Below are 17,689 nucleotides of genomic sequence, written 5' to 3'. Positions count from 1 at the left end.
ATGCAGCCAGTGTTTCAAATCAAGGGTCGTCACAGAATTCGTGATGATGCAGTGAAGATGTATAAGGGAATGAAGAAAGATATCGAAGTAGAGCTACAAAATTTGGATTCTCGCATTTGCTTAACATCTGACATGTGGACATCATCACAGGACTTGGGCTACATGTGCATCACCGCCCATTATATCAATGCAGAATTCATCTACAAGAAGAAGACCATAAGTTTCGCAGAAGTGAAGTATCCCCATACAGGCTATGCGATAGAGGAAGAAATAGTTCGTTGCTTAACAGAATGGGGCATAAGAGGCAAATTATTCACTTTGACACTAGATAATGCCAGCAATAATACTAATGCATGTGAGGAGTTAATAAAATATCACAAACATGAGTTGCTCCTTGAAGGTCAACATTTGCATGTCAGGTGTTGTGCGCACATTCTTAATATCTTGGTTCAGGATGGAATGAAAATAATCCATGAAGCTATTGAAACCAAGAAAAGGTAAAAATATTATCCTGATCATCGATTGGTCTTTGCATTGCTCTTTTTTCCGTTATAGTGATTGGACAAGCGAAAACACTGTCGCTAAGCGAAAACACTCTTTCCCTGCTGTTGTTGCTTTCAGCAATGTCAGTCAGTTAGTGGCCATTGATCTGCCAATGACTATGAGCGTTCGAACGTCACTTCGCATGTGGCATATGGATTTGTCCATTTGGTGTTGTGTTCTATAAGGAATCGAAGATTTGAGAGTGCTGAGTATTGTAGTAGTAGTATACCATTGTTTCTTTGTGGTGGTTGAACTGCAGATGACAACCTGCATGACTACTGCTTGACTTTTGAGACTTTTGAGTATTTTACAGCAATTGAAAAGTAGTTTCTATCTGAATCTGATGGGACTGCAGATTTCTTGCCTGGTGGATCTTGCTGACAGGATTTTACTCTGACGAATCTACTAAATCTGTTTACTTGGTTTTCCTGTGCAGCTATGACTATTCAGGATATGGGGCCTCTACAGGAAAAGTAAGAATCTGAATTCCCAAGTAATTATAAGAACTCGAACGCGATTCTCCTGTTGCTTAAATCTGCAGTTAAGCTGTCTTTTTTGTCACGTCGCATTCCTACATAAACTCTCAAATTTTGTGATCATGATGTCTCCTGTACTATATGATAGTGCCACAGTTTCATCAATTACTGACAACTATTGGATTGCATTGCTCCCTATCCTGTACTATATGATAGTGCCACAGTTTCATCTGACTTGAACAACACATATATGTTGTGCATCGTAGTTTCCATTTGATTTCAGTCCTCTACTCAGACCACTAACACCAGTCTTCCTCTCCTTTGCTGTTATGCAGAAATGCCACGTCAAGAACAAGGATATCAGGAAGTTCTTGGATGGTATCTACGTCAGCGACAAGGGCGCCATCAAGGAGGAGTAGAGTGCGAAAACCGTCCTAGAAGCCATGTTTCGGCCTGCCGTGTTTCATTGTCTTTGTGTCGTCGTCATGATTTTGAACTTTCTCTAGACTAAATTTTATAGTGGAGTTAATTGTTAGGAATGTGCCATGGAACATGTTATCTTTATTATCCTGCATATTGTCACCGCATGAATCGGTACGACGCTTATCTACCCCTAAAGGCTGAAGAATTGGAAGTATTTGAGGTTAAAACAGGACATGGATGTGCTCTACCGTTAAATGATTTGGTTATGCGTCCACATTGCCTGCCTTGTCTTTTTTAGCTGTTCTAAGAGTTCTTTGTTGCCGATTCAGGCAAGTCTTGGATGTTTCTGCTAAATTATTGTTTGGCATTGTCACTGTTAAACTAAACTTGAATACGGTTATGTATTGGGTTTAAACCCATGGTTATATACTGGGTGTGGACCGGTTTGGGTGGAAAAAACATTGGGTGCAGTTTTGGTTGGGCTGGAAATGGTATTATTTGGTTATGGTTCAGGTTTGGTTTTGAGAGGTACGTGTACGGGTATAGTTTAGTTTTGGTCCAGTTATTAACCCGTTCTCAGATTTAGCGGAGATGGATAAGCAAAGGAGGAAGAAGGCGTAGGTAAAAAAGGTGGATCCTTATCCCCTTATATATGGGTGGACGAAGACTATGCGTCCCCACCGGCCTGGTAAAACTCGCTTATCTCCCAATCGCCACCATCAATGGCGCGGTTGGGTTACCCACGTCTGTATTGATGGGAATCCCGGAATAAGGGGAACACGATCTCTGCTTCGACAAGACGTGCCAAGGAAACCGCTTCGCTAAATGTGCTGAGGTGGTATAATAAAAAACGATTCAAGTAAAGGCTTGGTAGTGGAATGACGTCATGCCACGAAATACGTTAGTAGATTGAACTTGTGTACATATTATTCTCTCTACGGTGGAACGTGGAATTTATTTTGCAAAGCCGGACACTATCCTGGTGTTCACAATCTTCTATGAATTATTCGGAGGGGGAACCCGCCTTGCAATGCCGAACAATATGCGCGCCGGACTCATCGTCATTGAAGCCTGGTTCAGGGGCTACTGAGGGAGTCCTGGACTAGGGGGTGTCCGGATAGCCGGACTATCATCATCGGCCGGACTCCAAGACTATGAAGATACAAGATTGAAGACTTCGCCCCGTGTCCGGATGGGACTTTCCTTGGCGTGGAAGGAAAGCTTGGCGATACGGATATGTAGATCTCCTACCATTGTAACCGACTCTGTGTAACCCTAGCCCTCTCCGGTGTCTATATAAACCGGAGGGTTTTAGTCCGTAGGACAAACAACCATTACAACAATCATACCATAGGCTAGCTTCTAGGGTTTAGCCTCCTTGATCTCGTGGTAGATCCACTCTTGTACTACCCATATCATCAATATCAATCAAGCAGGAGTAGGGTTTTACCTCCATCAAGAGGGCCCGAACCTGGGTAAAAACATTGTGTCCCTTGTCTCCTGTTACCATCCGCCTAGACACACAGTTCGGGACCCCCTACCCGAGATCCGCCGGTTTTGACACCGACAGCCACCGTATTCTCCTCACGCCCTCACACAATGCGAGATGTCATGATTCCACTAGTGGTGCCCTTGAAGGCAGCAACTGAACCTTTACAAACAAGGTTGGGGCAATCTCCACAACTTGATTGGAGGCTCCCAACGATACCATGGAGCTTCACCACAATGGAATGTGGCTCCGAGGTGACCTCAACCGTCTAGGGTGCTCAAACACCCATGAGTAACAAGATCCGCAAGGGATTAGTGGGGGGAATCAAATTTCTCTTGGTGGAAGTGTAGATCCGGGCCTCCTCAACCAATCCCTAGAAAATCAACAAGTTCGATTGGCTAGGGAGAGAGATCGGGCGGAAATGAGCTTTGGAGCAACAATGGAGTTTGGGGGAGGAAGGGGTGAGTCTTCTTGGGGAAGAAGACCCCCTTTTATAGTGCGGGACAAATCCAACCGTTATGCACCTCTCGGCCCGCAGACAGGCGGTACTACCGCTCCCTAAAGTATGCACAGGAGGCAAAGGGAAATAGGGGAAAATAGAGCACCGGGCGGTGGTAGCCGCGGTAGTAGGAGCGGTACTACCGCCTATAGGCGGTACTACCGCCCTAACTACCGATGCTACATCCGCCCATTTTCTGGGTGGGGACAAACGAGTACCACGGTAGTACCCTGAGGAACCACCGTAGATGCCGACACGAAAAATCAAGGACCCAGCCACAAGCGGTAGTGCGAGCGGTGGTTACAACGGTACTACCGCTGCAGCCAGCGGTACTACCGCTTGTGGCTCTTCTCCCCTCCTTCGATGCAAATGGAGGATAACTCCAATGAAACAGAGGTGGTTGATGGGTGCTATATGAGTGTGTAAGTGTTGATTCCACCCAAACCTTTCCAACGTGGACCCCCTATTGGTAGTATGGTTTTCCCTACGACTCAAGCCCACCAGAAAAGAACCGTAGGAAAGAAAACTGTCTTCTCTTGAAACTCCGAGGAGCACAGATCGTCTTGTGCCATATGCTTGATAGTCTGAAAAGCTCAATGCACATGATTATTTCGCAAACATGTTGTCATCAATCACCAAAACCACTTAGGGAGAAATATGCCCTAACACTATGTGTACTTGCAACTACTGAAGAGAAGCAGTCTCGGAAGAAATTAGAGGTGGCTCTAAAGGCATACGAATACTAGCTTTGCCTCGCCCGTAAAAGTGCGAAGGAAAATGAGGCGTTGAAGTCATCAATCAAGAAACTGAAGAAGGGCACCAAAGGCAACTAGGTGATAATATGGAAGATGAAAAAGACGTCGAGGCCCTACATGCTGAACTAAACAACATATATGAGCGCCTTAAGGAAGAAGCTATAAGGGAGGAAAGGGGAACAGAGATCTAGAAGTCCACGCATAAGATTAACAAAAAGACCGGCCTACTAGAGATGTCTAAGGAAGTGATGCTAGAGATGTTCTCGGCCCTTTGGCCGTATGATTATCTGGTTATGACAGTTTTTCCCTTGTTGACACGCTAAAGCAAGGGTCATCTTGCTTCGACAAGCCGCAAGAGTTGGCCGCTATCACCAAATCACGGATGCCACTGGCATGCATTGCTGAAGGCCCACTATAGTTGTATCGATATTAGTCAATGTGTACGATAGTCGGATCAAGCCAAAGAAATACTTCTCCATAGTTAATAGGAATGCCAGATTGGTTGCTAAATATTGTGACTTACATGAGTATATTAGAGCAGACCATGCGTACGAACACTGCTCCTCGCAGTCTCGAGTGAAAGACCCGTGAAAACATTTGCTAAAATCATTTGGCATGAAGGTGGCCTTGTTTATCCTGTTTTGGCTAACAAACTACATGTAAAGGGACCAATTAGATGTTTCCTGCAAGGGATATTTGAATGTGTGGGATAGCTTGGTGGATCTCTTCCTACAAGAAGCCCGTTGGATGTGGACTTCAAGATGACAAAATCATGATCTATTGTTGTTCAAAATAACCATGAAGTCTCGATGTTGATTGTAGTCCCTCCGCAGCAAGGAATCAAGGTAAAAAAAATACCTTGCTCCATGGTACAACGATATCAGTGTTGACCCAATGGTCTCTACATACACAAGAACAAAATAGAGTTAGAAGTCATTGTCATTGCAGTTACTCCATGCCTCCGCAATCCACTACACGATATACTATGCATTGTCATTGATTTGGTTACAGTCAAGGTTGTAAAAGTGTCCACAAGCGTGAGAAACTAACATGAAATTTCTTACAGACAAACTCTTTACAGAAATGGTAGTCCTTTGGATTTCTCATTTGAGCGCACCATTTATTTGTCATGCAGAGTTTCTGGCTCTCATTGGCGACTCCAAATAGATCGCAATGTTAGCAAAGCAGTAATTGTCACAAAGGTGATTTTGCTAATTTGGTTCATGATGCCATATCATCGACTTGGTTCTAGTTTTAGGATATATCAGTTACATGCACTTTGTCCTTGATTTTTTCCATGTTCTAGATTGTTTTTGGGTGAGATTATTTAGGATTGAAGGAAGACCAAAAACGTAATCCATTCATGCTTTCGACCCGGCTCACAGCAGGAAAATTCTGAAATGTATGTGACATACTCCTTTTCGAATTTTGAAATATATATGAAATTTTGTGGACTGCATTGTGTGTTTGATACATGTACGAAATGCAATTTAAGCTTTTTTGGTCAAATTATGTGGAATGTATGTAATATTTATGAGTCGGTATTGGAGATTGTTATCCATGTATGTTCAAGCTTTATGAAATTAACCGAAATGTGACTAAATTTATTGAAATATTACAATGAAATATGATTGACTTTTTATTTGTGGAAAGAAGGTCCAACTTTGTGTAATTTGTGTGTAAATGTCTCTTGTGTTTCCGAAATTCACCAAAACATAACTGAGAACAAAATGGAACATGCGAGATGTTTCTAAAATCTATTGAAACATGACACAGATAGATGTAAAGATGTTTGAAATCCATTAGATTGATGTAAACATTGACCGAAACATTTTCAAAACAATAAAATTTCAATGAAATATATGTGAGTGAAGTCTAGAACATGACTAAAATTCGTGTCAACATGTTTTAGGTCCATTGGAGTTGATGTGTGAACCTTCTTTGAACATTTCTTGAAGAGAACAAAGTTTCATTACAATATTTTGTTAATAATTTATGGGTCTAAGTTGGGTTAAAAATGCATCAAATACATTTGGAATTTATGATTTTTTAAACAAATAAATTTCATGATATTTGTGAAAATGTCTAAAATTGATGTAAATATGTTTGACATCTTTGAAAAGTATGGAATTTTATTGAACATTTGTGAATGGTGTCTAGAACTTCTACTGAAATAATTATGAACATAGGGAAAAAATCAAATATTTGAAATGAGTCATTATTTTTTTCAAAATATATACTTATGTTAAAATCTGAAACTTTAATATTCAAGAACAACGAAGACCATAAAAGCATCTTCAATAGGTGCCCTAAAATAGGGCAGGACCACATTTTACATCACGAGGGGAAACATTGCTCCAATAGGTGCCCTATATGCAAAAAAAAGTTACTCCAAATTTACAACACTTGCAAAACACAACACCAAGTGTTGCAAAATTTGTAACACTTGGTCGGTTGGAGAAACTTTAGCAACACGAGGGGGGCCCTACAAATTTGCAACACCAAGTGTTGTTTTACATCACTCTGATGCTCCAATGGGTGTCATAAAATAGGCACCCACAAAAAGACAACTGTGATGTACTTTGCACACCTATTTTTGGGCATCTATTGGAGTTTAGACGTTTCTGGATTTTGTAAAAATCACTTTTAGGGTGTTGCAAATTTTGCTCCAACCACAATTTGGTGGCCTATTAGGGCACTACCGGGACGTGGAGTTTCTAATCTTGAGCTCAAATGCTCCAGGATGAACAGTAAATTCAAAAAAAATAGACTTTTTTCTTAAGGAATGTTTGGAGTGCATGCAAAAAAACATCATGAAATCACGTCGGTGCAAGGCGTGGTAAAAAACAAAATCGATGCCCTGAAAATGTTACTTTCAAATGCATTTTATTGCACAGAATTTTTTGCCACAACTTCCACCAATGTGATTTCATGATAATAATTTACATGCACTTCAAACATTTCTTAAAGTTTGCCAAAAAAAATCAGAATTTTTTGATTTTTCTTGTTTTTTTAAATTTTGCTGCTCACATCAGAAGCATTTGAGGTCGGTATTACTCCCTCTGTACCGAAATAGTTGTTGCTGGAGTAGCTGAAGTTCAGCTACTCCAGCGACAACTATTTCGGTACAGAGGGAGTAGAAAGGTACTTTTGCGCAAACTCCTTTATACCGGAGCGGGGATGTACCGGCATAGCATCCACCGTTCAGCTGCTTTGTGATCCGAGTCTAAGTGGGACACATTCATATGTATACCCATGTATTATGGCAGATAATCATCTGTATATGGTCAAATCAATATCACATCAATAGGCCCCATGGGAGGAAAGGTAGTACTTTTTGCAGTGGGCTGTATGCATGCATGCGGCATCTCTCCTCTCTCTCTCGCATTTTATTTTTGTTTACATTTTTAGATGGCCAATATATTTTACAGTAATATTCTATTATTGAAAAATTTCATATATTCAAATTCCTGAACATAAGATCTTTAGAATAAGACCAATCTTGAATATATTTAAACTAGTTTAATTTTTACTATTTCAATCATATCAAAATACTAATTTCACTCATTTCAAATTACAATTTTTGAAAAAATGAAATCAGTTGTTGAAATGATTGAAACCACTTTTCAGAATATAGTTTTCTTTGTAAGTTTCATATTTCAGCTTCTAAAACTGTGTCTTCAATGGAGTGTCTGTAATGTGTTTTTCTGAAACTAGTGAAATCTATCTTTTGTAATGAGTGTAATTAGTTTTTTGAAACAAGTGAAATATTGTATTTCAATTGAGCGACTGTAATGTATTTTCTGAAATGAGTGAAATAAGTTATTGAAAAAAGTGAAATATATCATTTTTGGTGTCAAATGACTATTTCAAAGTTTGAAACAGATATCTCTGCCGAGTGAAATGCATTTCAATATTTTTTTGGTAAATATGAAGTGAAATTAGTTTTTGAGATATTTTTTTAATTAGATTTCAAAGTAACATGTTTCATAGTCTTCAAAAAATATCTCGTTTCATAGATTTCACGTAGTTCAAAAAATAAATTTCGCTAAGTGAAATCACTTTTGTAACAAGTGAAATCACTTTTTTGAACGAAGTGAAATATAGTATTTTAATTGAATGAGTGTAATATGTTTTCTGAAACTAGTGAAATGGGTGAAATTTATCTTTTGTAACGAGCGAAACACTTTTTTGAAAGAAGTGAAATTTAGTATTTCAATTAAATGAGTGTAATATGTTTTCTGAACTAGTGAAATCTATCTTTTGTAACAAGTGAAATCACTTTTTTGAACGAAGTGAAATATATTATTTGAATTGAATGAGTGTAATATGTTTTCTGAAACTAGTGAAATGGGTGAAATTTATCTTTTGTAACGAGCGAAACACTTTTTTGAAAGAAGTGAAATTTAGTATTTCAATTAAATGAGTGTAATATGTTTTCTAAACTAGTGAAATCTTTCTTTTGTAACGAGTGAAATCACTTTTTTAGAACAAGTGAAATATATTATTTGAATTGAATGAGTGTAATATATTTTCTGAAACTAGTGAAATGGGTGAAATTTATCTTTTCTAACGAGCGAAACACTTTTTTGAAAGAAGTGAAATTTAGTATTTCAATTAAATGAGTGTAATATAGTTTGAGATGAGTGAAATAATCAAATACAATAATATTGAAATATGATACATAAAATTCAAACTAGTCAAAATGTATCCAAGATTGGTCTTGTTTGAAAGGTCTTATCGTCCTGGACTCGAATATATAAAAAGTTTCAAAAATAAACATTTGGTTCAAAACATATCAAGTATTCAAAAATATGAGAATGAAATTAATCCATGTGAGTGTGTGGAAAGAGGGGCTGCATGCATGCGTCATTCATCTCCACTCTAGCTCTCTCTCTCCTCTGTGAAAAGGCTGAAAAGACATGCAGTGTCAGTTTTGTCTGTTGTATTAACTCGGTATAGTAGAGGAATCAATTTATAAATTTATACGGAGCCAGACAGCACGCATCTTGAGAAAATTGATGGATGGTGGATTCTCCACCGGTACATCCCGCCACCGGTAAAAAAACTTATTCGGGTACTTTTGACCTATTGGAGATTGCTCTAATAAACACTCTTTGTCTCTGTTTGTCGTAGGCCGCTCCCCCACATACTTTCCCATGTGAACCTGTTTTTCTTTTGACTCCCTCCCTGCAGTTTCTCCCATGTGATCCCCATTGTTGCACCACCGCGCGATCCATGACACTCACTTAATTTGCTCTCGTGTGCTCGCCCCGATGCACCGTTCCGTCCAGTTTAAACAGGGTCACGGGCAGGCGAGCCTCGAGCGAGCGCGCACGCACGAATAGCCGCGCTGAGCGCGCATTGTACAGATGCTGTTCAACTAGCAGAGCATGCACCGGCCGGCCATGACATGAGGGAGCACCAGCTGCAGCAGCCCGGCACGCTCTTCCTCCTGAGGAACCCGCTCGTGGTCGCCTCCAGGACGATGCGCCGCGGCATCCGCGGCTTCTGCCATGGCGTCGGCTCCACGTCCACACAGCAGCACCTCCACGCCAGCACCGACCACCAGCAGCTGGCCAGCGGGGGTGCCGATGCCGACGCAGCGTCGTCCTCCTCCATGACCGTGCCCTCGTCCGTCGTGGGCTCCTGCGCGGCCGAGAGCGAGGCGGCCACCGGTGGAGGCCCGCATGCGGCGGCCGCGGTCACCCTGGAACAGATGATCCTGCAGCTGGACCTGGAGGAGGAGGCCGCGGCGGCCAGAAAGGCGCGGCGCGTGGCGGCGGCAGTGCTGGAGGAGGACCGCTACCACCCTCGCCGCATGTCGTGCGTGAACAGCTCCGACCACGTGCTCCGCTCAGCGCGGGACGCGCTCAGCCAGTACCCGCGCTTCTCCCTCGACGGCCGGGACGCCATGTGCCGCGCGTCGTTCAGCAGCTACCACGAGGGCATGGGCGTCGCCGGCCCCGTGCTCAGAGATAGCCGAAACATCCCCGCAGACCGCGACGGCGGTCGGCACCGGAGGGCGTCAGTCTGTTGCGCCCCCGCCGGCGCGGGGCACTGCAGAGCGCAGGAGTGCGGTATGGAAGGCTACGAGATGGACCTGGAACGGACACTGCGGATGCCGTCCACGGTGGCTGGGGAGAGCGTGGTGTGGTGCAAGCCCGGCGTCGTGGCCAAGCTCATGGGCCTCGATTCCGTGCCCGTGCCCGTCGGAGGAGGGCAGCGCGGCGACATTGCCGGCGCTAGAAGGAAGGCCAATTGGGCACCGCCGGGATCGACGCTCGGCAGCGGCGTAAGGAAGCAGAGATCGAGGAGGATGGGCATAGAGGAGCTGGAGAAGGAAAGGCTCTTCATGGCACTCCATGGCTACCTCGGGTCGGGCGCCAGCGCCCTACGGGCAACCGCGGGCCCCGATGTCAGTGGGTTTGGAACGGACGGGGAAGGTTGGGAATTCCGGGTTCCTAGCTAAGCACATTTCAGTTCAGTCTTTCCGATTAAATTTCGAGTAGAGCAACTAGCTTTTTATTTTGTCAAATGGCGAATTTTATCAATTCAATGAGGACATACCTGGTCTTTGCATAGTTAGGATGTACATAGTCAAGATCAACACCATATCCACTCAACCATCTTTTAACCCCGGTGTGAAAACCCTAGATCTAACCTGAATTAGTTATGACAATGTTTATATGTATAATGATGTTTTTGCGTCGTTACCTTATAAAAGGCATTGCTCGGATATGCTACAACCGGTTAGCTTCATGTTTTCTTGAAAAAGATGGAGTTTACAAAATTGACTGCTATTCAGGGATGTACATTATGTTAAAGGCCTTGAGCTTCTCTGGTTATTTGAGTTGTGAGACTTTACCTTCGAGCTTCAAGAGTGACTAACAACATCTTCAACTTGTTTAAAAAAAATAACATCTTCAACAGTTTCCCAATCCACACCAATATGATGTTTCTTAGGGAACCCCAATATGGTGTTAATGGAGCTGCCCCAACTACTTCACTTGATATGAAACACCAGCAAATGTTGGATCTTTCCAAAAAAAACTACTTCACTTTGTATGGCGCCTCAGCACTGCCATGTCAGTCTCCGGGAGCTCGAGAATAGGATCGAGTAGCACGATTTGGATTAGTATTGCCAATCCTTAGTCCACCGGATCAGCCTATCCAGCTTGGTGCTAAGCTAGATGCCTCACGGCGCACAATGAGGCAATGTACTAGACCGTGGTTTTTTAGAACGAAGGCATGCGCCTATCTTCTATACCTACTAATATTGAACAACGCATTTCTTCAATTTTTTTCGTCCATCTCGTGTAGCTGACAAAAATTACCCTCAATGCCACTCATATGTGGAAACAAATCTGAAAAGGCAACATGAAGACAAAAGCCGTAAACAAAGTAGATTGGTTTTACATGTACGATAACCCACGTGAACCAACTTGATTTCCACCCCCACGTAAGATATCCATCGAGTCCTCGAAAATTCCGTTTTCACTCCATGCATGATACCTGTCGAAAGAGATTTATAAAATCAACTCTCTCCTAACCCACATACCTAGCGAATCACGCCCACGTATCATAGGATCAGGAAGTAGTGAAAATAGACCAGCAAGCTGCTAGAGCTACGACGACGAGATCGAACCGATTTCGAGGGTGCTCGAGGGTAAAGTGGATAATGTTGGACTCGAAGGCGCCAGCGTTGTGCCCGTGGATTGGCGGTGGGAGGACGCTACCGGTGGCATCAAGGGCGGACAAGAGGTGTTGGAGAAGGTTCATCATCCCCCTGCGTCGCCTGAATTTTTGCCGCAAGCATGGAATTCCTAGCACCATCCGGCACTCTCCCCTCCGAGGCCTGCATGATTGAAAATTACCATGGCCTCTTCCATCTCGCCATGATGTAGCAGTCCACGTCATTTTAGCGGCTGTCCTGAGGGCAGCCCATGACTCCGCAGGGGCCGGGCAGGCAGACGTCGCACCTTGTCCAACCTCTAGCCACGAATGGTGAGGGGCGGGAGAGATATCATCAAGGTCGTGCCACGACCAATGTTGGACACCTAAGAAATCACGACCATAACTCCAGGGCAGGCCGGGTCAATGTACTCTCCACTCAAGCACCTAGGAGGAGTCAGTGAGTGGGAAACAAGACCCGAGGAAGATGCCGCTTAGAAGGCACCGACAACAACATACATTACGCCCAGGAGGCCCATGCCCTTAGTAGCAACCACCAAGCCTCATCGGAGAGACATGGCAACTCTGGTTGCCTCTCTAGGTACTCAACATTCAACCCGGCAATGCCTCCAAGGAGGGAATGATGTCGTGGTACCACCGTTGCCTAGCCCGACGAACCGGGCCTAGTGTTTACCCCATTTCTCGAGGAGGGCATGAATAGTGCCATGATAATGCCTCCAAGGAGGAGAAGCAAGTCACATGCACCGTTGTTGTCTGCATCAACCGGCGCTAAGTTGGGATTTCTCGATGTCACATATCCGTCAATCCTCAAAGATCAAAGAAAATCGAAGTGAAAACAAGTCGCCGGCTTGGACTACCGCCGCGGAGAAGAGAGCTACATTTGATGGCTTTCACTTCACTGGCCTGCAACCTCCGCTACCAAGATGTCGGAAGCAATAATAGAGCCACAAGACTGCCATTCTCACGCCATGCCAGTGTAGTCTATGCTTGCACTCTACCGCACCAAACGAAAGTCCAGGTGATCTAAATCATATGCTCATTGGGGAGAGAACCCTACCGCATCTATCTGCCGCATGAGGCTTCGCCCAATGTCCGACGATGGTGAAGAAAAGGGAGAGGGAAGGTAGGTTGGTGGCGGCGGAAGGCTTAGGTCGCCCTACATATCGCTCGGGCGAGTAGAACCGACGTTCATACAAAAATAATTGTGTAATTAACCGTTCTTTTTTGTTTTTTCTTGCAATTGCTTCGCCTGACGTCTTCCTCCGACGATGTGAAGAGAAGGGAGAGGGGAGGGAGGATGATGACGGTAGAAGGATGAACTCACTTTGCATATCGTTCATGCGAGCAAAACCGACAATCATACGAAAATAAACGTGCAATTTGACCTTTCCTTTTTGTTTTTTTTCTTGCTATTGCTTCGCCTGATGTCATCATCCGGTGATGTAAAGAGAAGGTAGAGGGAAGGGAGGCGGGTGGCGTCGGAAGGCTGATGTCGCTCTACGTATCGCTGGCGCAAGCACAATAAATGTTTGTACAAAAATAATTGCGTAAATTAACCTTTCTTTTGTTTTTTTCTTGCTACGTTTGTTCTTGATATGGTCACCTAACTCGCTATCTGTGCTATATCGGGGAGGATCATGGTATACATGTGATATTTTTTGTTTATGACATGCATAAAGTTCTATGAAGCGCTGATAATCTTTAGGGATGTTCTATCTAACTGGTTGGTGCCGTATGATGTTACTCGAACTTATTCACTTGTCGTGAGTTGGTGTTAAGCAATGCTTGCTTGTTAGCGTATGTTCAATGATGTTTGATAATAGGCTTGTAAGGATTTTGTTTGTCCCTTTTGGTTCTATCTATGGCCTATGGTATCTCCTTTTTCCTCTTTTAACCTAACATGTACAGTAGCATTCTTGGTTATCCTACTCGTTATTAGATTATTATTTTTGGGTTGTACTCGTACATCTGAAGTGGCATGAGACCACATTATACTTATGCCATCACATATTCACATGCTCGTTATTCATACACAAGTTTCAAACAATAGGTGTTGCCTGATGCAAAATATTTTGTTGTTCGCAAGTTGCCTAATACTATTCAAACCATTTTGTGTCTGTTAATTTGTAGGAACAATGTCGTGCTATCTAATTTGATGCTGTAATAGACAATAAATGTGATATGCATGTTCACGCTAACCTTAGCCTACCAATTCAACTTTTTAGCTTCTGCCTAAAGTGACACTCCAATCCAATGAGTTACGCACTACTGATATATAGAACAAAATCTCTAAACCTATTGAATAGTAACCACTATTAAAAATATTGTGTATCAACAACATGCGGAAACTCACAGGCACGTACCTTCCCTGCCGCCCGATTGCCTAGCGATCCACAAAGTTCTTGGATTCTGCACGAGGGCACACCAAATTTAAAGTTTTAGTTTCTGAAACTTGCAGTTTTGTCGTTCGATCGTATCAAATTTTAGCAGTTGAAACTTAAAAAAGTTTTAAAAACTCGTCAAAACATATTTATAATGGATCTTGTTTGAAAGCCCTCGTCACAAGAAACATGTTATTACTTCAGAAGTGGTATGAGACCACATTATACTTATACCATCACACAGTGGCGAGTCCAGTAGCCAGGCTTAAACAGGCTCTAGCCTACCCTCCAAAAAAACGAATTATTCTACTACTACACTTCATCCCAGGACAGCATCTCAATATGGCAATAGCCGGCCCAACTGCTAAGTGCCCTAGGCCATAGTGTAGAACAGTTCTGCAGCACATCTTTCACAGGACCGAGCCGCTGCACGCTCCGCGTCCTCACCTAGCCTTGGCCGGCGGCAGACCAGACGAGAAGGGAGCTGGCGGAGGCGGCGGACTGCCGGAGCTCGGAGTCGCGCCCAGCCCAAAAAATTACAGTAAATACTACTCCCTCCGTCCGAAAATATTTGTCATCAAAATGAACAAAAAATGATGTATCTAAAACTAAAATATATCTAGATACATCCCCTTTTATTTATTTTGATGACAAGTATTTTCGGACGGAGGGAGTACATGTTTTCAATGGTATTGTGCGAAAATTCGAGCACATTTGGACAAATGGACTAGGAGTTTATGGCTATTTAGCTCTGCAGATTCAAAAATTAATATTTTTCAAAAATTCCAGTCAATACTACGTTAGTATTCTGGGAAAACCAGAGAACATTTAGACAAATGGACGAGGAAATTATGGATATTTGGCTAAGCAGATTCAAAATTTGGTACACAAATTATTATTTTTCAAAAATTCCAGAAACATTTCAGTAATACTGCATGTTTCCAGTAGTAATTTGGGAATATCTATTTGGACAAAAGAATTACGAGATGGTTTTTTCTGCAAAATAACGTTTTGGTTTTTCCGGCCGCTAACTTTGAGCCCACCCTCCATTTTCGTCCTGGATTCGCCACTGCCATCACATGTTCATATGCTCGTTATTTATACTCAAGTTTCAAATAATATGTGGAAAATATTTCGTTGTCCGCAAGTTGCCTAATACTTTTCAAACTTGAACTAATTTTATGTGACAGTTAGTTTGTAGGAACATTGACGTGCTATCTAATTTGATGTTGTAGTAGACAGTAAATGTGATATGCATGTTCACGCTAACCTTGGCCTACTAATTCAACTTATTAGCTTCTACCTAAGTGACACTTCATTCTAATAAGTTACACGCTACTTACATGTACTCCCTCCGCTCCTAAATATAAGCCCTTTTAGATATTACAATATGGACTACATACGGAGCAAAACGAATGAATATATACTCTAAAATATGTCTATACATCCATATGTAGTCCGTATTGAAATATCTAAAGGTCTTATATTTAGAAACGGGGGGAGTAGAACAAAATTTCTAAACCTATTGATCAATAACCAGTACTAAATATATAGTATATCAAGAAGATGCAGAAACTCAAAGGGGCACACGCCTGCCCAGCCATGCCCGGCCGCCCGATTGCCTCGCGATCCGCAAAGTTGTTGGACTCCGCACGCACACCAAGTTTTAAGTTTTAGTTTCTAAAACTTGTGATTTTATAGTTCGATCATACCAAGTTTCAACGGTTGAAGCTTAAAGAAGTTTTAAAAACTCATCAAAACGTGTCCATGTCCACGCGTGCTCTAGAGGAGCATCTCCGCCTGCCGACGGTGTTGCACCTACGAGCCAATGCGAGAGGGCAGGAGGCCTTCTTCGGAGGCGGAGGTAGTTGGCGCGACCATGGTGTGTGACCTCGGGGACTTGACGACTAATGGATTTCCTCTGGCAGCGAGCCACCTTCCTTGATCTCTCTCCCCTTTGGCACATTCGCGACATAGGTGAATGGCATCGGTGTTCTTCTGCGCCTGTGCATTTCAATTAGCTGGCTCCCGAGTGTCTTGTATCTCCCGCTGTTTTGTAAGGGTTTTATTCTTAACGCCGGGCCTCCGCCTTTTATCTAAAAAAATAATAATGGATCTTATTTGAAAGCTCGTGTCACAAGAAACTGTATGTGTGTGTATGTGAGCATCTGCAATTGTACTGTGTTAAAAACATGAATATGAAAACAAAACTTAATTTGGACTTTTGGTTAAAAGATATCAAAGATTGAAAATCAAAAGAAAAAAATGGGTCGGTGGCCCGCCCCTGCGTGCCACAAATCCCCTCCAACAACATGCATGCATATCTTAAACTATAATGCAAGCACCTCTGGCACCAAGTGCTTGCAATTCACACATAACATATATGCATGCACCTCGGTCCACTGTCGCTGGCTAGCAAGGTCCAAAGAGATCCATTGATGAGGCTAACAAGGTGGTTGAGAGAAAGATGCATGCTACTGATATAGGAGTATTTGTTATATCAGCCTATCGGTTGGAAATATGTAAAAAGAAGAAGCAAAAACATATAATATTCTAACTATCGATATGTCACCAAATGAGCCTGGGGCTGGTGCTGACATTTTTTTTTACCTTCCAATTCTTGTATACTTGATGTTATTGTTTTATAGACATGGTATGACCTCAATAAGTCACTTGGATTTTCCTTAAAGGTCATTCTTTTGCTATTTGTCCGATGTCCATTGATTTTGGTGGCATATTCCGCTTAAAATTTTGGTACCATATCCTCCATCCCACATGTGGCCATCAACATGTTCATGTCTTTCCCCTTCCTTTTTTTTTTAAAGAACCAAAAAAACTGGTCATGTCTTTACTCACTTGGGGGCTCAAAACGTGCTTGCCAGCGAGAGACAAGGGAACCAGGAAGACTCTGGGCCATGCATAGGGGTGTAGACAAGTACTGTACTCATGATCATACGATTCTTATGGCCATGGCTCCAGTTCATCTTATCTCCCCGGATCTGTAAAGATATCCTTGGTACTACTCTCATTTATCAGTTTTCTGTGCCCAGAAATGGCCGAGCTTTGATCAGCCACAGACATGCAATCTGCATAAACAAAACAAATAACAAGCCCTTACATAGTTGGGGAAACTTTCAGAGAGTACTAGTGTGCTTTGCTTACCAGTATATGTAGTCGGTTCTGCACAGTAATGTCTCCTCTCCTTTTGTGTTGGACAGCAAAGCGTACTCGAAGGTACAATTCCTTAGTAATTAAGGATGGTGACAAGCTCTAAAGCTCTCCAAAAGAGTGGTGGGCCCTTGATTTATTAGTCCACAGTTGGTCGCTGCCTCACCGGTGAGATTTCCCTGTTGAGACCCACATATCAGCACAATCATGTCTGTCCTTGCTTGATTGCCTCACTGGATTGTCTTGAAAATAATATAAAT

Source organism: Triticum dicoccoides, chromosome 3B, assembly GCF_002162155.2.
Source record: "Triticum dicoccoides isolate Atlit2015 ecotype Zavitan chromosome 3B, WEW_v2.0, whole genome shotgun sequence".
In the NCBI taxonomy this organism is placed as follows: Eukaryota; Viridiplantae; Streptophyta; class Magnoliopsida; order Poales; family Poaceae; genus Triticum; species Triticum dicoccoides.
This window is presented reverse-complemented; position numbering follows the sequence as displayed.